The sequence below is a fragment of the Pleurodeles waltl genome, chromosome 1_1, assembly GCF_031143425.1.
Source record: "Pleurodeles waltl isolate 20211129_DDA chromosome 1_1, aPleWal1.hap1.20221129, whole genome shotgun sequence".
In the NCBI taxonomy this organism is placed as follows: domain Eukaryota; kingdom Metazoa; phylum Chordata; class Amphibia; order Caudata; family Salamandridae; genus Pleurodeles; species Pleurodeles waltl.
Genome location: NC_090436.1, coordinates 450,094,714 through 450,116,475, shown reverse-complemented (window position 1 = coordinate 450,116,475; position 21,762 = coordinate 450,094,714). Strand labels below are relative to the sequence as shown.

The following is a 21,762-nucleotide window of genomic DNA, read 5'->3' as shown; positions in this document are numbered from 1 at the left end:
CCATAAACTGAAATGCCACCACCCATGGAGAATAGGATGCTTTCCCTGCTGTGGTGTAGTAAAGTTTCCATGGGCACTAATGCAAGCAAGGAAAATAAGACCCTCTAAGTAGTACAGCCATCATTAATTAGAGTTCATAGGGCCTCTCACAACTCTGGTGATACTGCACAAGCTTCACCGTTGATAAGTACGTTCCTGGTTCTTTGGTGAAGAAACATGATCATCATAAAAGTCCTCAAAACCACAAAGAGTGCTGAGGAATGCCTCATTAAACAAGAGTCTCTCATGGTGTGCGGAATATAGTAGGCTACAGTCATGTGTGAGAGTAGGACCATGAACATGTCACACAGTTGAATATTTCAGAATGTACCCAAGACACAGACTGCATCATTGTAAGGTGTGGACAAAGTAACTTGTAAATGTCTCTAAAGAAGAGCCAAAGTCCAATGCCTATTATACTTACTTTATTTTCAAATAATAATTGCCGTTGCCCAAATCTCAAATCAGAAGCCAGAAGTTGCTATGAAATGTCACTGTGCTGAACACCAAGGCTGCCTAGTCCTGATACCACTTCAGGCTTCTTTAATCCATTTACAGACACTGCCTGCCCCTTTACCTCACTCTTCCAAGTTCATGCTTTCTCCGTTGGTGGCATTTTTCCATGATTCTCTTCCACGTTTGTGTTTTTTCCCCTCACTTGCTCTCTGTAAAAGTGTGATGAAGAAAAATAAGTGCTGGTCCCCAAAGATGAGCTCCAGGGCAAAAAAACTGAGTGGCCCTTAGCAGCAACCACCTGCTCAAATTAAACATTCCTGAAGCCAGCCCTGAACCTTTGATCTAACATGGTCTTTCCACATAATATTGAAAATACTATGCAGTTTTCGAAAGAATACAGCCCCTATCTCAATGCACCCTTGTACAGCAAGATCAATTACAATATTTTTCATTAGACAATACTGGTCCCAGACTTAATAGCTTACTTGTGGTGTGACTTTCAGACTATGCACAATCGGATGAACAATTCGTTTTTCTTCTCTCTTCTTTGTTGCTCAATTTTGAGATTGTTTCTGTGGCTGATTTCTAATCACTTTAACATTAAATACTCAACAGTGTACGTTTTATTGCTTTTACATTTATAAGCTTTGTAGGTACGCTGGCAATAAAATATACATGTATTTTTGTTTTCACCATATGTAATATATTTCATTGCACTAAAGGCCAGTTGTTCAAAGGAGTAAAATACAAATTGGAAATGAAGAAATTTGGACAGCTACATTTTCTCTAATAAATTGTCCACTTTATATCCAAAGTGGAATTGAAGCATAAAAAAATATAAGTGGCTATGACAATAATATTACAAGTACCGTTTGGTTTCAGGTGTGTAAGACATTTTTATAGCATAGTAAAATGGACTAGTCCTAAAGACTTTCAAAAATGCTGAAGGACGCCTTCCATAGAAGTCTTGTCAGATGGGATCCTCCGAGGCAAACCATTGATTTCCTTAAAGTATGATTGTCCCATCTTCCAAAGGCTTTGTTCGAGCTCAGGACCTGTACTCGAAGTGCAATATTAAAGAAGAATAAGAAATAGATTCCATATTTTAAAATCCAAAGCAAGCTCCTAATGAATACATGTGTATTTTAGATCAGGAAAATTAGGAACAATTGCCTAAGAAAGCAGTTGAAAAATTGCTTTAACAGATTTGTTTATACATCAGAGCTGCCAGATGTTACTCTAGCAGGCAAGAGGAATCAGTGAAAAAGTAAAGCAAGTTTTAGTTTTACTATGCCTCTTTAATGAGGTACTGGGAGAAAGGTTAAGCTGAGCTAAAAGTGCAAGTGGTCAAATATGGCTAGGGGAGATTTGACCCAGTTAAATAGTTTACCTTCAAACTAAAAATCTTTGTGTGCTCGGTTTTCTAGGACAATTCATATCAATTCAGTATCTGACAAGGACTCTAGGAGGCTACTCAGTTTGCTCCAGGGGTTGTGGTGAATTGGTTGAAAAAGATGCACAAATCCAATGTGTCTTTTGAAGATTCCTGGTGGATAATGTTGGTAAAGAGTAAGTTAGATGCTTCCGACGGATACACAGATTCAGTTATTTTGTGCATTTTTCATAGAACTCAAATCTCTCTAGTAGAAAATGGTCACATGTGGAAGCTATTATAGAAAAAAGTTGTTCCAAAGGTGATTGTTTAAACAGAGGTGAACAAATACAAGTATTGGTAGAACACAAATTACTTCTCAAAGTGACAAAAGGAATGTATAAAAAAGACACCAAATTTAATTATTAGATTAATCATATTCAAAGCTCTACATATGACAATTTCTGCCAATCTTAAAGGTGCTGCAGGTGATGGCGCAGAGCAAAAGTAATCAGTTGATACATTGTGAATGATATGTATCAGTGCACAGCACACAAATGTCATCAACCAGCAGGATATAGATTGCGTATCCAAGAATAAAATCACGTGATTCCACAAAACTTGAAGGTCCTTCCAATAGATGAATAAGGGTTTGATGTAAAGTCAGTGCTTCGACCCTGCATTGTGAGATTAAAAGGGTCTCTTCTTCAGGACAAATGTAGATACCTAGCTACTAGAACATGTATTTTTGAACACCAAACATCCCAGGACCCCGGTCATTTACACATTGCCCAAGATACATAATGCCTTGACTCATTCGCCTGGGCGTCCCATCATATGAGGATGTGGTTCTCTGCTGGAACCTCTTTGTCAAACCCTTTGTTCCATTGGCATGTTCATACACACATGATAGTATGCATCTCATCCAATAGATAGAGGGCCTACCATTTGATCATGCTAATTGACTTTTGGTCGCTCTAGACATTCAGGCACTCTACACTAACATTCCACAGCAGGAGGCTTTCAAGATTATATCCAGCTTTATAGACACGAGAGCCTTCACATGCTGTCCCTACATACTTTATTGTCAAACATACAAGGCTTACCCTAACTAATAACTTTTTCCAGTTCTTGGCTACCTTCTATCTACAGAAGAAAGGTATAAGCTTGGGGGCTGGATTCACCCCTGATCTAGCTAACCTGTTCATGGACAGCTATGGACACCAAAACCTTTACAATGAAACCACTATGGAAGTGGCAGGAAACCAACAATCTTTGTCAGGCATATTCTCCCGTATGACTATCTAAAAATGCCCGACTTCCTCTTTCTGGGTGAAGGTGTATTTCTTGGCACAAGTTCATACTTTCAGTTTTTACTTTGATGCTAATCATGTCCAGGTCTTTCCTGACTAACAGTAAGAACCTTTTGTGGATACTGTCTCTGTGCTTAAATGGGAAACACTGTCACATCTTTTCCTCCACTAAAGACTTAATTATGGCAGATAGAACTTCCAAAACCAAGTCCCCCAGATCTGCCAGCCTCAGGATTACCATGACCGCCTCACTAGGACTAGCTCCCATCTAGGATTTTCCTAAGAGCATACTGTAAAAACAGCAAACAATTGAGTGAGTTCAGTCTTCATGTTGACCAGATAGGTTCCACAGAAACTCCTCCCTGTTCTTCTGCATGCCATCTGCAGGAATCTCGGACACGACTAGCAAGATTCTCAGGTGAAATTGTCCCCTCTGATTATCCATACCTCCTTGTTGAGGTGTCCAGTTTTACCAATCAAGCCTCGGCCCACCTTTTAAGTTCTCCAACTTCTTACTTGTATAATACACTGAAAACATATAGTGCTCTAGAACTAGAAGACAAACCTCTATCAATTATAAAGCTTGCTTATCTTACACATCTCTCTTCATCAAATTCTCCCATTTGGCCTTTAGAGCTAAGCATGTGGAGGCTAAAGCACTGTTGGTTTAATTTAAAGTGACATGGAAAGTGCTAGTGGATCACAGAAGTGCTCATTCTGCACTTCTGAGTGTCAGTTCACCTACCTCTTGGGATTTATCCCTCTGCATGTTTCCTGTGTTCCTTTTGGGATCTCGCTCTTCGATGCCTGCAGAACTCCACCTTTGTGCCTTGTCTCTTTTTTGTCTGCCATATCTCCAGTGTATCAAGCCAGACCAATAAGACTGACAAGCAGGCATGAGCTTACGGGACCAAGTCCTATACATCTCATCAAGCTGTACCTCGAGTCCTGCAAAGTTAGACATCTCTGCCATGACGCTGGCACACACCAGCACAATTCTGTTCCTTTACCTACAGACCCACAAACGTTCAGGCTAAAAACAGCCCTTGGGACAGTGAAAGTTATCCCACTCCACATTGCTTTGGGGAACATCCTTGCTACTCGACCCAGCACATATCGAGTCACAGTTCACTTTGGAAGGATCCCTAATGTCTCAGTGGATCAGAGTTCATTTGTAAGTTTACTACAACCAATCCTCTATTGACCAGGCAGTGCAGCCACTGCCATACCAGTGAAAAGGTCACTAGATCTAGTCCTGGATCCAGCCAGTCATGAGATGGACACACTGGTTTATGTTCCAGACCTTCACGTCTGTATTCTGTGCTCTCAGGACTATCTTGCTCACCTGGATCAGTAGAGAAATTGAATATGTATATCTGTCATCCAGAGCTCAAGATGAATGCCACCATCAGTTTTAGCTTGTTCCTGCCCTTGCATAGAGTTTGAGACAAGATTAAATCCAGCTAGTATCTTTAGGCTCTCCATGTAACTTCACGAGAAAATTGAAGTTTTAATCACTCACTCAGCAGGAGTTGATAAATATAATTAGAACATTAGAAATTGCATGGTACCCTCATTACTTTTCCTTGAGTGCTGTACAGTGATTGTTCCCAAGCTGCTGCCTGATTTCCATTATAACCTTTTAATTGAAAATCATTGGAAGCCTAGCATATTTTGAGCCTCAGGCTCTTGAGTCACCATTTATTCTGGTGTTCCTTGGAGGGGATTCCAGCACTATAGAAGAATGGAAAATCATTACATGTGTGATGAAAATATGCAAGTGATTTTAAAAATCCCTGGCAATATTGCAAGACTCCATTTTGTTTATGGGGATTCATTGTACACAACAAAAGTGAGTTTCTTCTATGTTGAACTGCAGACACACTGATGTAGGTAAGGGTTGCCAATCCATTCATTCTGATTGAATATTTAAACATTACAACAGTCCCTCAGGCTCAAACTTAGGACATATGTCTGGAATTTGAACAAAAGCACGTTAATGTAAACGTGGGACCTTCAGGGTGCTGTGGATGATTGGTCTTGATCTGTCCTAGAACTGTCAGCTGTGGTGGCTTATGCAGTCATTGGAGCCAGTATTGATTACTACATCTCTTTGTACATCTTTGGAATTGTTACATCTCCTAGAAATGATCTTAAACCAGGCAGCAAGAATAGTTATCGACACCCTAAGAGGAACATAGGATGTTTGTGTTAGTCCTCTTTGTTCAGTGCCTGACTCCTTTCAATTGCAAAAAGGTTAATGTTTTGCACTGTAAAACTTTGCAGTCTATAGAATTGGCCTAGCCCTTTGAAATTGAAAAATCCAAAGTTATTGATCTGAAATTTGTGTGTTCATCTGACAAATCTTTTCTAATAAATGTCACATTTAAAAGAATGTAGACAAGTAGAAATGTATTTTACCTATTAAACTATGGAGTAAACTAAGTACACCATGAATCCAAAGACCATTTTGGCATGCAGGAAACAAGTGAAGATTTTCCTATTCTAGATCCTTGATTCACTGGTAGGCTCTGGGGCACTTTAAAAATGATTTGGATTTTTAAATCCAGTGAGAGTACTACTATCATTCAGGTGTTTTGTGTGATGGCTGCCACGCAGAGTTTTAGAACCTTTTGGTACCTGAATGAGGTTGGGGCTGCATTGTTGCATGCAACATTAATATTAATAAAATGTTCCTTTACTGTGGATTTAGGATTTTCCTGAAGTGCACAGAATATCCAGTGATTTTCCATGAAACATTCTTTTGAATGAGGTGAAACGTGTAATGCTTTTAGGACTTTTTTGCTGAGTCAGTCATAGGTAAAGATGTAGAAGGTGCCCGTCATTTCAAGAAGGCCCTTTCTCCATAGCACTAATAAAGAGTAGATGTTTGCTGATGCTCTTCTCAGCAATTGACTCATTAGCACACACTACAGTCAGTGTACAGACTATAACAGACGCAGTCGACCGCCTTGTTAAATGTCCCACAGTGTGTCCCTCTGTGCCCAGTTACACTTGAAGCTCCTTTATCCCGTTCTCCCCTCATCATAAACAAATAACATATGTTGGCCAAAACATTTGGAAATCAGTGGGTGGAAATAGTAGAGGCCAGATAGCGAAAAATATCTGACAGTGAAAGTGAACAAGGAAGAAAAGTGTAACATCAGGAAATATGGAGATCTGTGAAAGACCACCTAGACAGCAAGCATGTCAAAGGAAGTAAGAAGGTAGATGGAAGAAGGAGAGAAGGCAGAGAATTAAAGTGAGCTAATTCCTGCAAGGTGGGGATTGAATGACAATGTTACTATGTAAAAAGATATACAATGATGTTGACAATAAGGGTTGTATTAGGGTACAATCTCATGAGCCTACGTATGTATCCTGCAAGTATGCTTTGAAGTTTTCAGTTGTTCAGTTTTAGATTAGAAGATCTGGTCCACTCTCACAAAAACCTGAGATACCATGACACATCTCTAAGGATGCATATTTTGTGTAGAATACTTAACCCCCATAATACAATTGATTTCTGTCTGAACGTTCGAACTCATTGCATGTTACCTGTAAATTCCATTGGAGGTTCCTAGTCAGATAAAATAATATTTTTGTAACGCTTCTGAACCATGGAATCTGATTTTATTTTTACGGGCTAGAATATTCTAGGCCCTTTACCTCTTTATTTTTCTTTTTGTTGTACTAAGGGAGATCTACAATGGAATGCTGGTGAAAAGAAGTTAAAAGGAGGAGCGAACTGGCAACCAAAAGTAGCACCTGCCACATGGGCTTCTGGTGCATTACCAAGTGCGCCACTGGTATAGTATTTGTATTCACAAAAATCTAAGTAGTCCTATCTCTGCATGTAAACATTGATTCTAATATTAACTCCTGTAAACAAAATGTCCTTAAAAATTAGACTATTTCAAAATACTGAATAAAAAATTAGGGCAAATGCTTTGTTCTGAAACTGAAGGCTATGGTCCAGATTCTGAAAGGTCAGGCACATGAGAGTGTAGCACTGGTGCAGATTTACAACTTTGGGGAATTGAGTAAGCTTCCCACAGGTACACCAGAAAACCTGGCACTGTCAGAGGTTTGCAGGTGCACTTCTGAAAATCTTTTCTGCATTCCATTTTCTAATGTGAAAATGTGTAAATATTTGTATGACCGTCTGCAGTTCGAGTGCAAATGCATTGCCCAACTTTTTTCCCTTCCACTTGAGCTATATTTTCCTCATGGTCTTGTACAATCCCATCAGTATTGGGAGCATATTTACTTCCAACGCTAGAAATGGATATCATGCTGCCCTTGACATGAGATAAAAACAACTTTTCCTGTGTGATACGTGATCAAAAATGGCATTTGAATGCCTACAAAAGGATATTTGTGGGTGTGCAGAAAATTACAGGGTATTCCTACCCTATTACACCCACTCTTTACAGGAGTAGATCTACTCTAATGGAAACCTCTGAGTAACAAATGTTTTTTTACAAGTGCAGGGCTACGTTTTCAGAATTGGAAAAGTGTTGTACTTATAAAAGAAAGATTTTCTTCTGTACAGGGTCTATCTTTGATATATTTCTATAAAGTATCTTAGTACGCCATGTTATATGATTTAGGAACACTTTTTAAAAAACTTTCCTCCATTTTTAGGCATTCGGAAAAAATACCTATTTGACCGGTTTTAGTAATAATTGCTCTTTAACATTTTAATGCAGCTGTTCATTGCATACATCTAATTGGCCAAAATATTTTCATACGTTGTTGCCACTCTTGTCTGGAGGGTAATGCCCATTATGTTTTGTTACTCATTTTAGCAGGGAACGGGGACTCCAGCGAGTAGTGCCACACCTGTAACAGGCGGCAGCCCTGTTTCTCAACCTGTAGCAGGATTTGGGATGGTAAGTGGAACACTGAGAGAGCATGTATGAGTTTTAAATTGATGTGGGGCATACTAATAATTGCATCTTCATTTAGCCCCCTGCTGGAACAAGTGTACCAATGATGCCACAACAACCAATGATGTTTTCTCAGCCCAGAATGAGACCACCCTTTGGAGCATCGGCAGTTCCCACAGCACCAGTAAGTTAACACCTATACTGTTACTTCTAATGCTGTTTACTTAATTATCTAATAAAGCACTTACCGGATTTAAAGACATACAAAGTGATTGAATCACCAAGAGGCGGAGTCACTCGATCTTGTGACTCGAAAAACTTCTTAGAAGAAAAAACTTGTAACACTCCAAGGCCAACACTAGATGGCGGACTTAAGCAAAGCATGTTAATCTGCAGCACTACATGCCACAAACAGATGTCTACTCTGTAAGTAACATATATATTTATATACACACATACCTTACTATGGTTACCAGTAGGGATTTATAGTTAAGAGCTAATTTCCATAGATTTTGCCAATAACTTTTGCACCCTTTGACGAATCTTCATTACATTTTCAAAAACTAGTACACCGCTGACTTCAGCTGCCATCTTGAAAGTTTGAGGGTGATTTATCAACCAGGGGCTGAGAAAGAGGGTGGTTCTGAAAAACATATTTACCCCATGCAATTTCTCATAGGAATTTTAGGTACGGCTATAATCCAACCTGCTGGACAAAATTACATTGAATTTGGCAAAAAGCTAGCTCTCGTTACAGAAAGAGCCTTTTTGTAATTTGGTGTAAATCTGTTACGTAGTTTTGGAGTTATTAAAGGGAAAATAAATGAATATATCTAGGAACATGCATGGATCTTTCTGAGATCCCACAAATCTCTTGCTGAGATCTGATTGGCTGCCAACACTTCAACCAGGAAGTGCTGGCATCCATCTTGGGACTCAGACATACCCGAGCCCCAAAACCTTTTTTGTGAAAAAACTGAAGGGACCAGGTAGTAATACCCTGACCCAATAAGCCAGGGGAGGTGGGAGACCACCTTCCATTTGAAGGTCATCCCTGTCAGAGTTACTCACAGAAATCGCTCATTGATAACAGCCAAGAGAGGACATGACCAGGTCACTCGGAATGAATCCACCTTCATCAAGTGGTGCCTCAGCCAACCTGACCTCAAGGAAGGACAATACGGGCACCTTCCAAAGGACTGATCACTGAAGGCATTTTGACCCCCTCACCAGAACTACCTGAGGCCCGTTTAGCCTTTGACTGGAGCCTCCATTGGCAGATCCTCTGTGCATGTTTTTTATAAATCCCATGGGGCCTATATAAAACACTTGTTCAGTGAGCTGTTTTTATTCATTATTACTGTCAAGAGATCCCCAGGAGAGGAGTAACTATATCTACATCTATAAAGGGGATGAACTACAAGTAAAGTATATTTGAACGCAGTCTTAATTAATTGTAAACAATCCTCTTGTATTGGTAGATATTGGTATTGAAAAGTCACAAGTCTTCATAATTTTTGGAGTCAGTGTTATTGTCAGTAACTAGGTTCTATATTTGAGAGAAATTTATCGCATTATTTAAAAGTATTTTATTGGGCACTTAGCCGATATCATTGTTATAAGAGTAGAGGTATTATATATTACTTTTCGGTCCTGTACGAATTCAAGTATTGAATGGTATGAGGCACTTAGCCAATATAGGGAAGGAATTGCAAATAATAGCGTGTGTACTATTACATTGTCATCTTATAATCTGGTTCTATATAATTTTCTTTAAGGTTGTATATAATGTGTGATACTTATAGTCCTCAAGAGAAATGGTTATAATTTAATTAACTTGATTTCAAATTACTAACCCATACAATAATTGAACATCTAATGACAATTGATCCGTCTGAAAAGATTGAATATTTTTTTTTATATTGCCAGTTTTATTTTAATTGTTATGTATTGTTTGTTTTTCTTTTTGGTTATGTTTGGTAAAACTATTATACATAGAATGTATCAATATGGGGAGGATAGAATTTTTCAATTTAAAGGCAATCGAAATAGGACTCACTGACCGTGAACAAGACTCAAGTGGAGGTGAAACGCTTTGGTGGTTGCTGATTGTTTGGATAATAAATGCTATAATTTGATTCTTTGGAGTGTGGTGAACAATTCTTTTGGATATACAATTAATTTGAGGTTGGTCTCCTTTGGCATGGGCAGCTGAGTGCGGCGCTGAGACTTCAACGCTGACCTTTTATTTGATATATATATATATATATGTGTGTATGTGTGTATATATGTATGTATGTATGTATATATATATATATATATATATCTATAGCTGCAGATACACAAGCTATACATTGCTTCCGCCATCTAGTGTTGGGCTCTGAGTGTTACAAGTTGTTTTTCTTTGAAAAAGTATTTTTGGAGTCATGGGATCGAGTGACTCCTCCTCTCGGTCATACTGCGCATGGGCATCGACTCCATAGTTAGATTGCTTTCTTTCCGCTGTCGGGTTTGGAAGTGTTTCCTCTTGCTCCGAGATTTTGAAACTGAAACTTTAGATAACTTTGTTAACCGTCGGTATTGTTTCGATCCTGTTTTCCACCTATAGTTGAACCGATAGTACAGTTGAAAACCAGATTTTGCCCTTCTGTGTGCGAGCGCCCAATTCAGGCCTGTTCGCGCCTACCACATCAAAGCTTGATGGATCAGACTCCATTTCGATTCTGTCCCCGATGCCAAGCTGAATTTCCATACACAGACCAACACCTCATATGTAATCTGTGTCTCTCTCCCGATCACCAAGAAGAGAATTGTGAAGCCTGACTATCATTCTGATCCAATAAGCCCCTACGTGACTGGAGAGCCAGGAAACTGAAAATGGCGTTGAAGAGTACCGAGTATATTGACACCATGGAGAAAGAACAGACGCAGACTGCAGTTTCCATCCAGAACACAGACTCCGAACAAGACTTGGAGGAACATACACTCATCACTGTCGATCAGCACGTGAGTACAACTGCTCCTACGCCCACTCCTAAAAGATCATCGTAGGCCTTGGGTTGCACCACTGCCAGAGAGCCATGGTTTGACCTGCAAGAAAATACTCAGCAACCAACCTTCGGGTTCGGTGCCGAAAAAGGCCACACCTACTTCGATTCGAGAGTCGAGCAAGTCCACCAAAAGGTCAACTTCCGAACCGAGTCAGAATCCGACTGTTCGGAGTCAAGGCCTTGACGTCCTGCCTCGGAGCCAAAACAACCAGCTGTATGTTCGGGCCTGAATCAATTGCCAACTTCGGAGCCAAAAAAGTCTTCTTATTCAGAAGAACAAGGACTTTTGAGCCACCTAAAACAGAGCTCAAAAACAGATGATGAACAGTCCTCAAAATCATTGAAACCATTAGAATACATATCAGAGAAAACTGCCATTCAACCATTTTTAGAAACTATGGATGAAAGACAATCAAGGATCCATATCCATAAAGAGACTGGGAGGATCATTACTGCATCTCCTCCACAGACTGAAAGAAAGTTGGCTTTTCAGGAAAATCTCTCTACTGCTCCTCCACCAGCAAAGATTTTTAAATGAAAGGAGAAGCCTTTACCTTCACATACTTCTCCCCCACACTCACCACAACTTTCTTTTTCACCACCACCCATTAGCCCTCCACCATTCCATTCACCAACTCTCTCACAGACTTATTCTCATGGTGATACGGTTGATCCTTGGGATCTGTATGATCCAAATCCCATACCAGCTATTGACCCAGATTTATATCCTTTTAAACCTTCCCACCAGAGGATACAACTGCATAAACGCAGGTCATTTCTAGGGCAGTTGCGTACCACGGGGTACTCATGCACAGTGAGCCTCTAGAAGAGGATTTCCTTTTTAATACCTTGTCCTCCATGCACTCACATTACCAGTGCCTCCTAATGTTACCTGGCATGATGAAGCATGCAGATGAAATATTTAACGAGCCTGTTAAGGCTAGGGTTTTAACACCACGCATAGACGAGAAATAAAAGCCTGCACCTACAGACCCTGCTTATATTACACATCAGGTACCTCCAGGCTCACTGTTTGTCAGTGCTGCCATAAAAAGGGCTAATAGCCAATCGTCAGGGGATGCCCCTCCCCCTGACAAAGCAGAAAAACTGATGCTGCTGACAAGTGGGTAGCTACACAGGCAGCTAACCAATGGCGCATTGCAAATTCACAAGCCTTGCTAGCAAGGTATGATAGAGCTCACTGGGACGAGATGCAGGAGAAATTACAACACATGCCAAAGGAACATCAAAAAAGGGCTCAACAAATTGTTGAAGAGGGTCAGGCAATTAGTAATAATGCAAATAAGGTCTGCCCTTGATGCTGCAGATACAGCAGCTAGAAGTGTGAATACTGCTGTAACCATACACAAAAATGCATGGTTACGTTCTTCAGGAGTTAAACCAGAAATACAGCAGGTAGTCCTAAATATGCCTTTCAGTAAGAAACACCTGTTTGGTCCTGAGGGTGACACCACAATAGAAAAACTCAGGAAAGACTCAGACTCTGCTAAAGCAATGGGAGCCTTATATACAACACCTTACAGAGGCTCCTTTCGCAAGCAGCAAATTAGAGGAGGATTAAAACCACAATCTACAGAGGCTTCTACCTCCCAGGCTAAACAAGGTCAACAACAGTGTCAGAGAGGGAGATTTAGAGGCTCCCATAGAGGCCAACACTTTAGAGCCAGAGACAAATTCCAGGCCTCAAAACATGTCACTACCCCATCAAAACAGTGACTTACAAAGCATGCCACAACCCCACACATCTCCTGTGCAATTCCACTCCCAATTGCAAAATATCACCACAGACCAATCGGTATTTTCAATTATGAGCAATTGTTATTGCCTAGAATTGATTTGTACCCTTCAAACATTCCTCCACGTTATCACCGGTTGTCCCTAGAACGCAATGTTCTATTACAAGAAGTACAATCGCTACTCCTGAAAGAGGCAATAGAATTAGTCCCAAAATCTCAACAAGGAACAGGGGTATACTCACTATACTTCCTCATTCCCAAAAAGGTTGGCACTCTCAGATCCGTTCTTGATCTCAGACCACTAAATCTATATATCCTGTCAGAGCACTTTCACATGGTAACTCTGCAGGACGTCATTCCACTACTACAAAAACAAGATTACATGACTGCATTAGACCTCAAACATGCGTAATTCCATATGCCCATCCATCCAGTTTAAAGAAAATACCTAAGGTTTGTGATAGCAGGAAGATATTACCAATTCAAATTTCTACCACTCGGCATTACAACAGCTTCAAGAGTAGTCACAAAATGTCTAGCGGTAGTAGCATCTTACCTAAGAAGACAACACATAAATGTATTTCCTTAGCTAGTCGATTGGCTAATGATATCAAGCAATATTATACAATGTCAACAACACACTCAATACACAGTAGAAACCCTACATACATTAGGGTTCACTCTCAACTACCAAAAATCCCATCTTTAGCCAGCACAGGTGCAACCTTACCTAGGTGCTATTTTCAATACGGAAAAAGCCTATCCAAATAGAGAAAGGATATAAGCTTTCCAAAACCTCATACCACAAATGCAGCCAAATCAACAATGCACTGTAAGATTTATCATGAAACTATTGGGAATGATGGCATCCTACAAAGCAATAGTACTCCATGCAAAACTAAACATTAGAACACTACAACAGTGCCTCTCACAGCAATGGTCTCAAGCACAGGGTCAATTGCAACGTCTAATGTTGTTAGACTGCCAAACGCACAGCTCCCTTAAATGGTGGAATCTCAGCAATTTAATGAAGGGGCGGTCATTTCAAGACCCTGTGCCGCAGACCTTAACAACAACAGATGCATCAAAGATAGGTTGTGGAGATCATCTCAACAGCCTTACCATTCAAGGGGAATGGAATTCAAAACAGCTAAATGATCACCTAAACCATTTAGAATTATTGGCTGTGTTCCTTGCCCTAAATGCGTTTCAACCCCTTCTCAAACACAAGTCTATCTTGATAAAAACAGGTAATTTGACGACCATGTATTACCTAAAGAAACAAGGCAGGACACATTCATCTCAACTGTCCCTAGCCCAAACAATATAGAAATGGGCCATTCACAGTCACATTCATCTACTAGCAGAATATATCCCAGGAATACACAATCAGCTAGCGGATCTCCGAAGCAGAACACAGATGCACGAATGGGAGATTCACTCTCAGGTACTTCATCAGTACTTTCAAATGTTGGGGACACCTGAAATAGACCTATTCGCAACAAGTGAAAATGCAAAATGCCAAAACTTCACATCCATATACCCACACCCTCTGTTCGAGGGCAATGCTGTATGGATCAGCTGGTCAGTGATATTTGCTTATGCTTTTCCCCTTCTCCCACTACTTCCATTTCTGGTCAGCAAACTGAGTCAGCGCTCTCTCACCATAATACTCATAGCCCCCCCGTGGGCACAACAACATTGGTACACAACACTCCTAGACCAGTAGTACTTCACTACAAACTTCTAAACAGACCAGATTTGCTATCACAAAACAAAGATCAAATCAGACATCCAAATCCCAGTGCTTTCAATTTAGCGATTTGGCTCCTAAAGTCATAGAATTTGTATACTTGCATCTTCCATTAGAATGCATGGAAGTTCTCAAACAAGCATGCAAGCCTACAACTAGACAATGCTATGCTAACAAATGGAAACGATTTGTTTATTACTGTCAATCTAAAAATACTGACCCACTTACAGCATCAATACAAGATATTGTATGCTACCTACTTCATTTATATCGGCATATTTGCAGACCACACAACATACCTCTCTCTTTAGAGTTCCAGTTATCAAAGCCTTCATGGAAGGACTAAAATGTATTATTCCTCCTACAAAACCACCAGTTCCTGCTTGGAATATCAATGTTTTATTCAGAAGACTAATGGGCCCACCTTTTGAACCCATGCATTCCTGTGATATTCAATTTCTAACCTGTAAAGTTGCTTTCCTAGTAGCAATTACTTCATTAAGAAGTTAGTGAAATACAAGCATTCACTCTTGAGGAACCTTTTTTCCAAGTATACAAACATAAAGTTGTACTTAGAACTAATCCAACATTTCTGCCAAAGGTTGTATCACCTTTTCACATAAACCAAACAGAGGAATTGCCAGTCTTCGTCCCACAGCGAGATTCAACCGCAGAAAGAGCCCTTCACAATCTTGATCTTAAAAGAGCTCTAATGTATTATGTGGTTAGAACAAAAGATTTTAGAAAAACTAAACAGCATTTCATTGCCTTCCAACAGCCACATAAAGGTAATCCTATCTCTAAACAAGGATTAGCTAGATGGATTGTTAAATGTATTCAAACATGTTACATTAAGGCAAAACACCAACTTTTAATCACACCTAAAGCTCATTCCACTAGGAAAAAAAGTGCCTCTATGGCATTTTTAGGAAACATACCAATGGCAGACATATGCAAAGCTGCCACATGGTCTACACCACATACACTTACAAGCATTACTCTAGATGTAGTTTCAAAGCAACAGGCCAGTGTTGGTCAACCTGTGTTAAGAACATTATTTCAAACAACTCCAACTCCTACAGGCTAGCCACCGCATTTTTTGGGGAGAGCAATTGCTTTGTAGTCTATGCAAAGCATGTGTATCTGCAGCTACACATGCCATCGAACGTAACATGTCACTTACCCAGTATACATCTGTTCGTGATATGTAGTGCTGCAGATTCACATGCTATCCTTTGCTTCTGCCATCTAGTGTTGGGCTTGGAGTGTTACAAGATACACATATTTACAAATAGCATCAATTGATCACAATATCTGAAATAAATCAAGTTAATTAATCTTGCCAAGACTACCTTCCATAATCTATTAACCATTTGGGGAAATTTATAATCCTTTTGCCTTTTTGCTGTTATGTTGTTCCTACGTTATTCTGGTATTTTGTGTTTTACTAGTTGAGGTTATCTAAAACATTTTTGGGACAGCGGGCTCGTCTGTCCATACTGCACATTTTACCATACCCTAAATCTACCACATTTTGTTTCAATTCAAAAATCCTTGATGGTTGGGAATACTTGTTTTTACTACTACACATTGTCCCACCCTCCGTTTTTGGTCTTGAGTTACCCTTTTTTTTGTTATACCAAGAATTGTGTTTTTGTTGGTCATCGCTTGTAGATTCTTTCATAGGCTTTCTGTCCACCCATACTGATTGACCTCCATTGAGCCAGCTGGAAGATTGCTTAGAACTAGACTTCCTCCCTTTTAGGGCTGTAAATGGTGATCCTCCTGTCATGGAATGGAGAGACATGTGGTATGCTCATAATGTGTCTCTTAGGGTTTTTTGTATGGCCATTTGTAATGTGAGCACGTTTGATGGCTTTCTTGATCATTTTATCTGTTCCGTCTGTTAACCCGTTAGCCTTGGGACAGTATAAGGGTGTTCTTACATGACTGATGGATAGATTCTTCAGAAAAGTTTTGATTTCTTCTGATACAAATTGTACCCAATTGTTAGTTTTTATGGTATTGGGGATGCCTTCTTGTGAGAATGAATCAGCCAGCAATTCTATCAATGGCTCAATGCTTGTTATTTACAAATTTTGCTTTGATCCAATATGGATGGTAATCAGTCCACACAAAGATTTTTTTATTTACCCCTGTAATGTTGATAGGATCTATTAGAGCCAATCCCAGTTAGTCCCATGGTTTAGACGGAACAGTCACTGAGGAAAGTGGAGCTTTGTGTTGCTTTAGTGTTATCACTTTTCACACAAGCATAACAATCTTCTGCTTTGTTCTCCACTATACTATCCATGTTGGGAAACCAGTACTCTGCCCTGATCATGTTTTTCATTAAGTTCCTTCCTAGGTGACCTTCATGGGCAATATTAGCAATGCGTTCTGTAAGGTTTTCTGAGGTATGATTCTATAACCTTTTAGAATATAAGTTCCTTGAATGGATAATTAGTTCCAATAGGGCTGTAAGTGTTCTGGTAAAGATTTCCATTTCTCTGGCCATCCTTGTATGATTTTCCTTTTGACTGATACTTTAGTGTTACCTTCCTATTCGTTTTCTAGTAAGGCAGGGACAATATAGATAGAATGGTTTCATCTCGCAAGGAACTTTTTTTGGTATAATCTGCAATGGGTTGTCTAGAAAGGCAGTCCGCTGCCAGATTCCTTACCGCTGGCATGTGTTCTGTTCTAAAATTATAGCCCTGTGATTATAAAATCCACTTTGGCTCTACGTGGTGTGGTGTTTTCCATGCTTTTGGTAGCCAGTATTGGTATTAAAGGTTTGTGATTCATCCCTAATAGAAACAGCTAACACAATAGGTAGAATTTTAAGTGGTTGGTGTCCAGAAGCATGCTAACGCTTCCTTCTCTACAGCGGAGTAATTTACTTCAGGCCCTTTGAGCTGTCTGGAAGCAAAAGCAACAATGATCTCTGAACCTTCTACTACCTGGGTTAGAGTAGCTCCAAGTCCCCTATTAATGGCAACTGTAGTTAAGATGGTTTTATAATGATCATTTTATTTGCCTATGTTAGGAGCATTTACGATAGCTCTTTAATTTTCTTGAATGCCATGGTATGTTCATGCTTCCATTCATATGAGACACCTTTTTTTAGAAACATGCATAATGGCTGTACAGTGTCTGACAATTTCTTACAAATTTAGATATATACTCAGCAAGTCCTAAGAACAATTTTAATTCTTCTTTGCTGGAAGGTATGGGGGCACATTTCACAGAATCAACCACATACTGAAGCTAACCCAAAGGGCATCCTGCAGTTGCGGTATGCTCAAAAAGGTTTAATGAACGAGGTAAGGTACCGGGTTCTTTGTGGAGTGCAATTTGATGGTAAGCTGCTGAAAGATTTAGCATGCTAAAAAAAACTTTACTTCATGAATTAAAGTTAACATCTCATTTAGTCTGGGCAGGGGATGCCTGCCAACCCATATATTGGAATTTAGGTCACGAAGGTCAGCACAAGCCTTTCCAAACTTTCAATTACAACTTGTGCTTCCAACTTCTCAAGATTCTTTTTAAGGGGTTCTTTCATAAGTAATGGATTTGGGTCTATCTGGGATGACATTAATTATAAGTTTGGTTTTGTGCACAAAATCATTAAGCAAGAATTCCTAGTTTTTCTGCAAAGACCCCTGGGAATTCTTCACATACTTTTTCTCAATACCAGATCTGTCAATAAAAAGTACTTGTTCTTCATTATTGGGGTCGAGTTTTATGCCCAATTCCTTTTGATGTTTCCAACCTAAAAAATCAGAACCTTTGGAAATATATATTTTTCCTACAGTGCTCCTACCCTTCAAGGATGTTCTCATTTTGACCATTCCTTCCAACGGAATAGAATCCTTATTGTAGCCCCCTGGATGGATGTCAGGTTCTAATACATAATTTGTGCCAGCAAACTTGCCCTTGAAGTTTTTTCTTTTCATTGATCATGTAGGGAGAGCATGAGTCTGCATGCACTTTAAAATCTACTCCATCTAGTGAAGTGTCACATGTTTGGTAAGCAACACTTTCATTCTTTTCGATTATATTTACTTGAAAAACAATTCTATTCTTAGATTTGCGTCAGTCATTATCTAAAGGCTTCACTACATCAACACCTTTACTCCCTGAATCTTTATCTACTTTAGCAAAATGCACTCTTTTATTCAATTTTTTGCTTAACACTGATTTTGCAGGGCATTTGGGATTATTCGCTCCGTGGTTAGTGTTGACACATCATCTAATACCTTAACTTTTTGATTTTACAACTTCTTTTGTTGAACTTCTGTTCTTAAATGTTCTTTATGTTATGAATGTCATCTGTTTCTACTACACTATTAACATCCGCTGTTTCATTAGGTAAAACTCCATTAGTTTGAGCTTTCATTTCCTTTATACACTCTGCTGTTCAGTTCCCTATTGCTTCTTATAAGTTAGGATTTAAGGCAAGTAGTTTCTCTTGTGCTTTGGGGTTGTTTGTACATCTTACTAATTGGTCATGTATGAGGGAATCAGTAAGTTGACCAAATTCTCATGTGGCTGACAAACTTCAGTGTAATAAGCAGTTTTCTCTTTCTTGCCTTGGACTCTACACAACAACTTATGCCTAACCAGGACCACATTTAGCTTTTTATAAAATAGTTCTCTAATCTAGTCAATGTGGATTGGTAAACATTCAGTCCTTCTCCCTCTACTCCATCTTCTATTGAGACACCCTTCGGGAGATTTTCATAAATGTTCCTAGCCTGTAAACCAATATTTTGTAATAATGCATGCTGCTTTCTTGTGGGAATACATTTTTCTCCTCCTATTCCTATCAAATAGGACGTTAAGATTCTTATCCAGCTCTCCCGTGGTATATCTGGTTTACCTACTTCATAATGGAAGGGTGGAGGTTGAATTATACTAGCTGCAACCATGGAAGGTATGGAGTGTGCCCAATTTCAGTAACAATGCATTCTATTAATACGGAAGGCTAATAGTAGTGATGAGAAAGATTTAGATTATACATCAGCTAATAAAAACTGTGTCTATATAATATAATATTTTTATATTGTAAGCTTAAGAAACAGTGTGTACATCCTATTATGAATGGTGTACTGTATACAGTATGCTCTGAAAGTCCTCTTTTAATGAATACAAAAGAGGTCACGTGCGGTATGTTTATAATGAGTGAAGAACAGGAAGTGTGACACTCAAAACAATGTCTAGTGGCATAGTTTCTTCAAAGGATCGACTGGATGGTTATAATTTTCCAGCACACACCTTGAAATAGTGTAGGAGATGAACAACTCGACATGCATCAAAGTGGCCGGAACAAACATAGGTCAATACCACCAATGCCTAGATTGTTAATGTGGGGAATTGAGGTGAGCAACTTGCTGCAGAGGAGGCACAACTGGCAACCAACGCAGCGATCTCCCAGAGGTCATACCTAATTTAGATAATACACAGTGTGGACTTGTGTGTTATCCCTTTATAAAACATTATTTAGTACTAATGCTATAACTTTATTTCAGATAAAACATTCCTTAAAAAACATCAAAGATTGAATGACTATAAAGTTAACTGAACAATTAGCAGCTTCAAATTTGGAAAATTTGAATTGATAAATCACACACATATTTAATTTAAAACACAGTTCTTTGATTATGTAAAGCCAAGCAAATGCATTAGGTAGCGTAGAATACTCTTCTGTTTCCTATCTTCCCAATAATATGAAAGAAACTCCGAAATAAACCCCCTAAAATAGTTGAAGTGAGGGGAAATGAATCTCAAAGAAACGTGTCCTTACTTCTTCGTTTATTGTTGTAGAAGAGGCAAAGAAGATTCATTACACAACAGGGGCACAGAGAGAGGCAACTGCCTAACAAGGAACACAGAACACCGTGACATCATGTTGATGATGCCACGCTGTTCTATGTCCCCACAAGCACATAATACAAAACAGTCACCATATCTATCCTCCCCTTTTTTATATTAACTCAAATGAAATAAATTATGAAATCACACAAAAAATAAATTACATAAAAGAAAATAAATTATGAAAAAACAAAATCTATTTTTTTTTTTTTTGGTGTTTGACATGTTGTAGTGCTTTTCCTACATTTGTGTTCTCCATTGATGCCTGGCATAATTTCACCATCAGTGAAAGCGACATCAGAATAATTTCGTGCAACAGGATCCAAAGCTATGCGAGAATTGTTCCACCAGCTTCCATAAGCCAACCTGACTGCATTCTTCCGCACTTCACGTATTTGCTGATCATCCTTAAACTTAGAAAATCCTTTCTTAACTAGCACAGGATTTTTCACCCTCACCCAATCGCCAACCTTTAATTTACTTCCCGTGTTGCCTTCACCAGTTCCCCTTTTTAGACCACTGACATTGGAATTACACTCAGCAACCCGCCAAAGTTCCTTAAGATCACAACCTGCATGGAACAACTTTACCATCCAAAAATTGCACAACTCCGTAGATGCCACCCTCCCTCTCATAAGTTCAAATGGAGTTTTACCCGTGGCAGAGTGAGATGTGGTGCAATAAGACCAAACCACCAAGTGGACAGGTGATTTCTATATGAAGCTTGAATACAGTCTACCAACACTCGATTAAATTGTTCGACCATGCCGTTACTTTGTGGATGGTAAAGAGGTGTTCTGATATGTATCACACCACATTTATTCAGAAACTGAAGCATCTCTGCCGAGACAAACTGAACACCATTGTCCGTTAGAATTTGTTCAGGAAAACCCTCACGACTAAATATCTTTTTCAGACATTCTATTACTAGGCGAGTAGTTGGAAATCTGACAGGCTCAACTTCCACCCACCTGGATAGATGATCGATTATAAAAACAAAGTATCTCATATCTGGAGGCAAAATGTGATAAGGACCCAAAAAATCAAGACCGAGTTTTTGCCAGGCCCTTGCAGGAGAAGGAACGAAAGTCTCAGAAGATCCTTCCGTGATCAACACCTTGTCACTGGTACAACATCTTGGGAAACTCTTTACATAGTCTTCAATTTCAGTATCCATTTTGGGCCACCAAAATTCAGATCTTAACTTTCTTTTGGTGATTGTAGACCCCAAATTACCCATATGGGACGCCGCA

The 21,762-nt window shown here is 39.3% G+C and overlaps 1 pseudogene; it reads left to right on the top strand.

Moving 5' to 3' along the window:
* The window catches only part of LOC138297398 (clathrin coat assembly protein AP180-like), a 273,071-nt pseudogene that overhangs the window by 162,617 nt on the left and 88,692 nt on the right, over window positions 1-21,762 (top strand).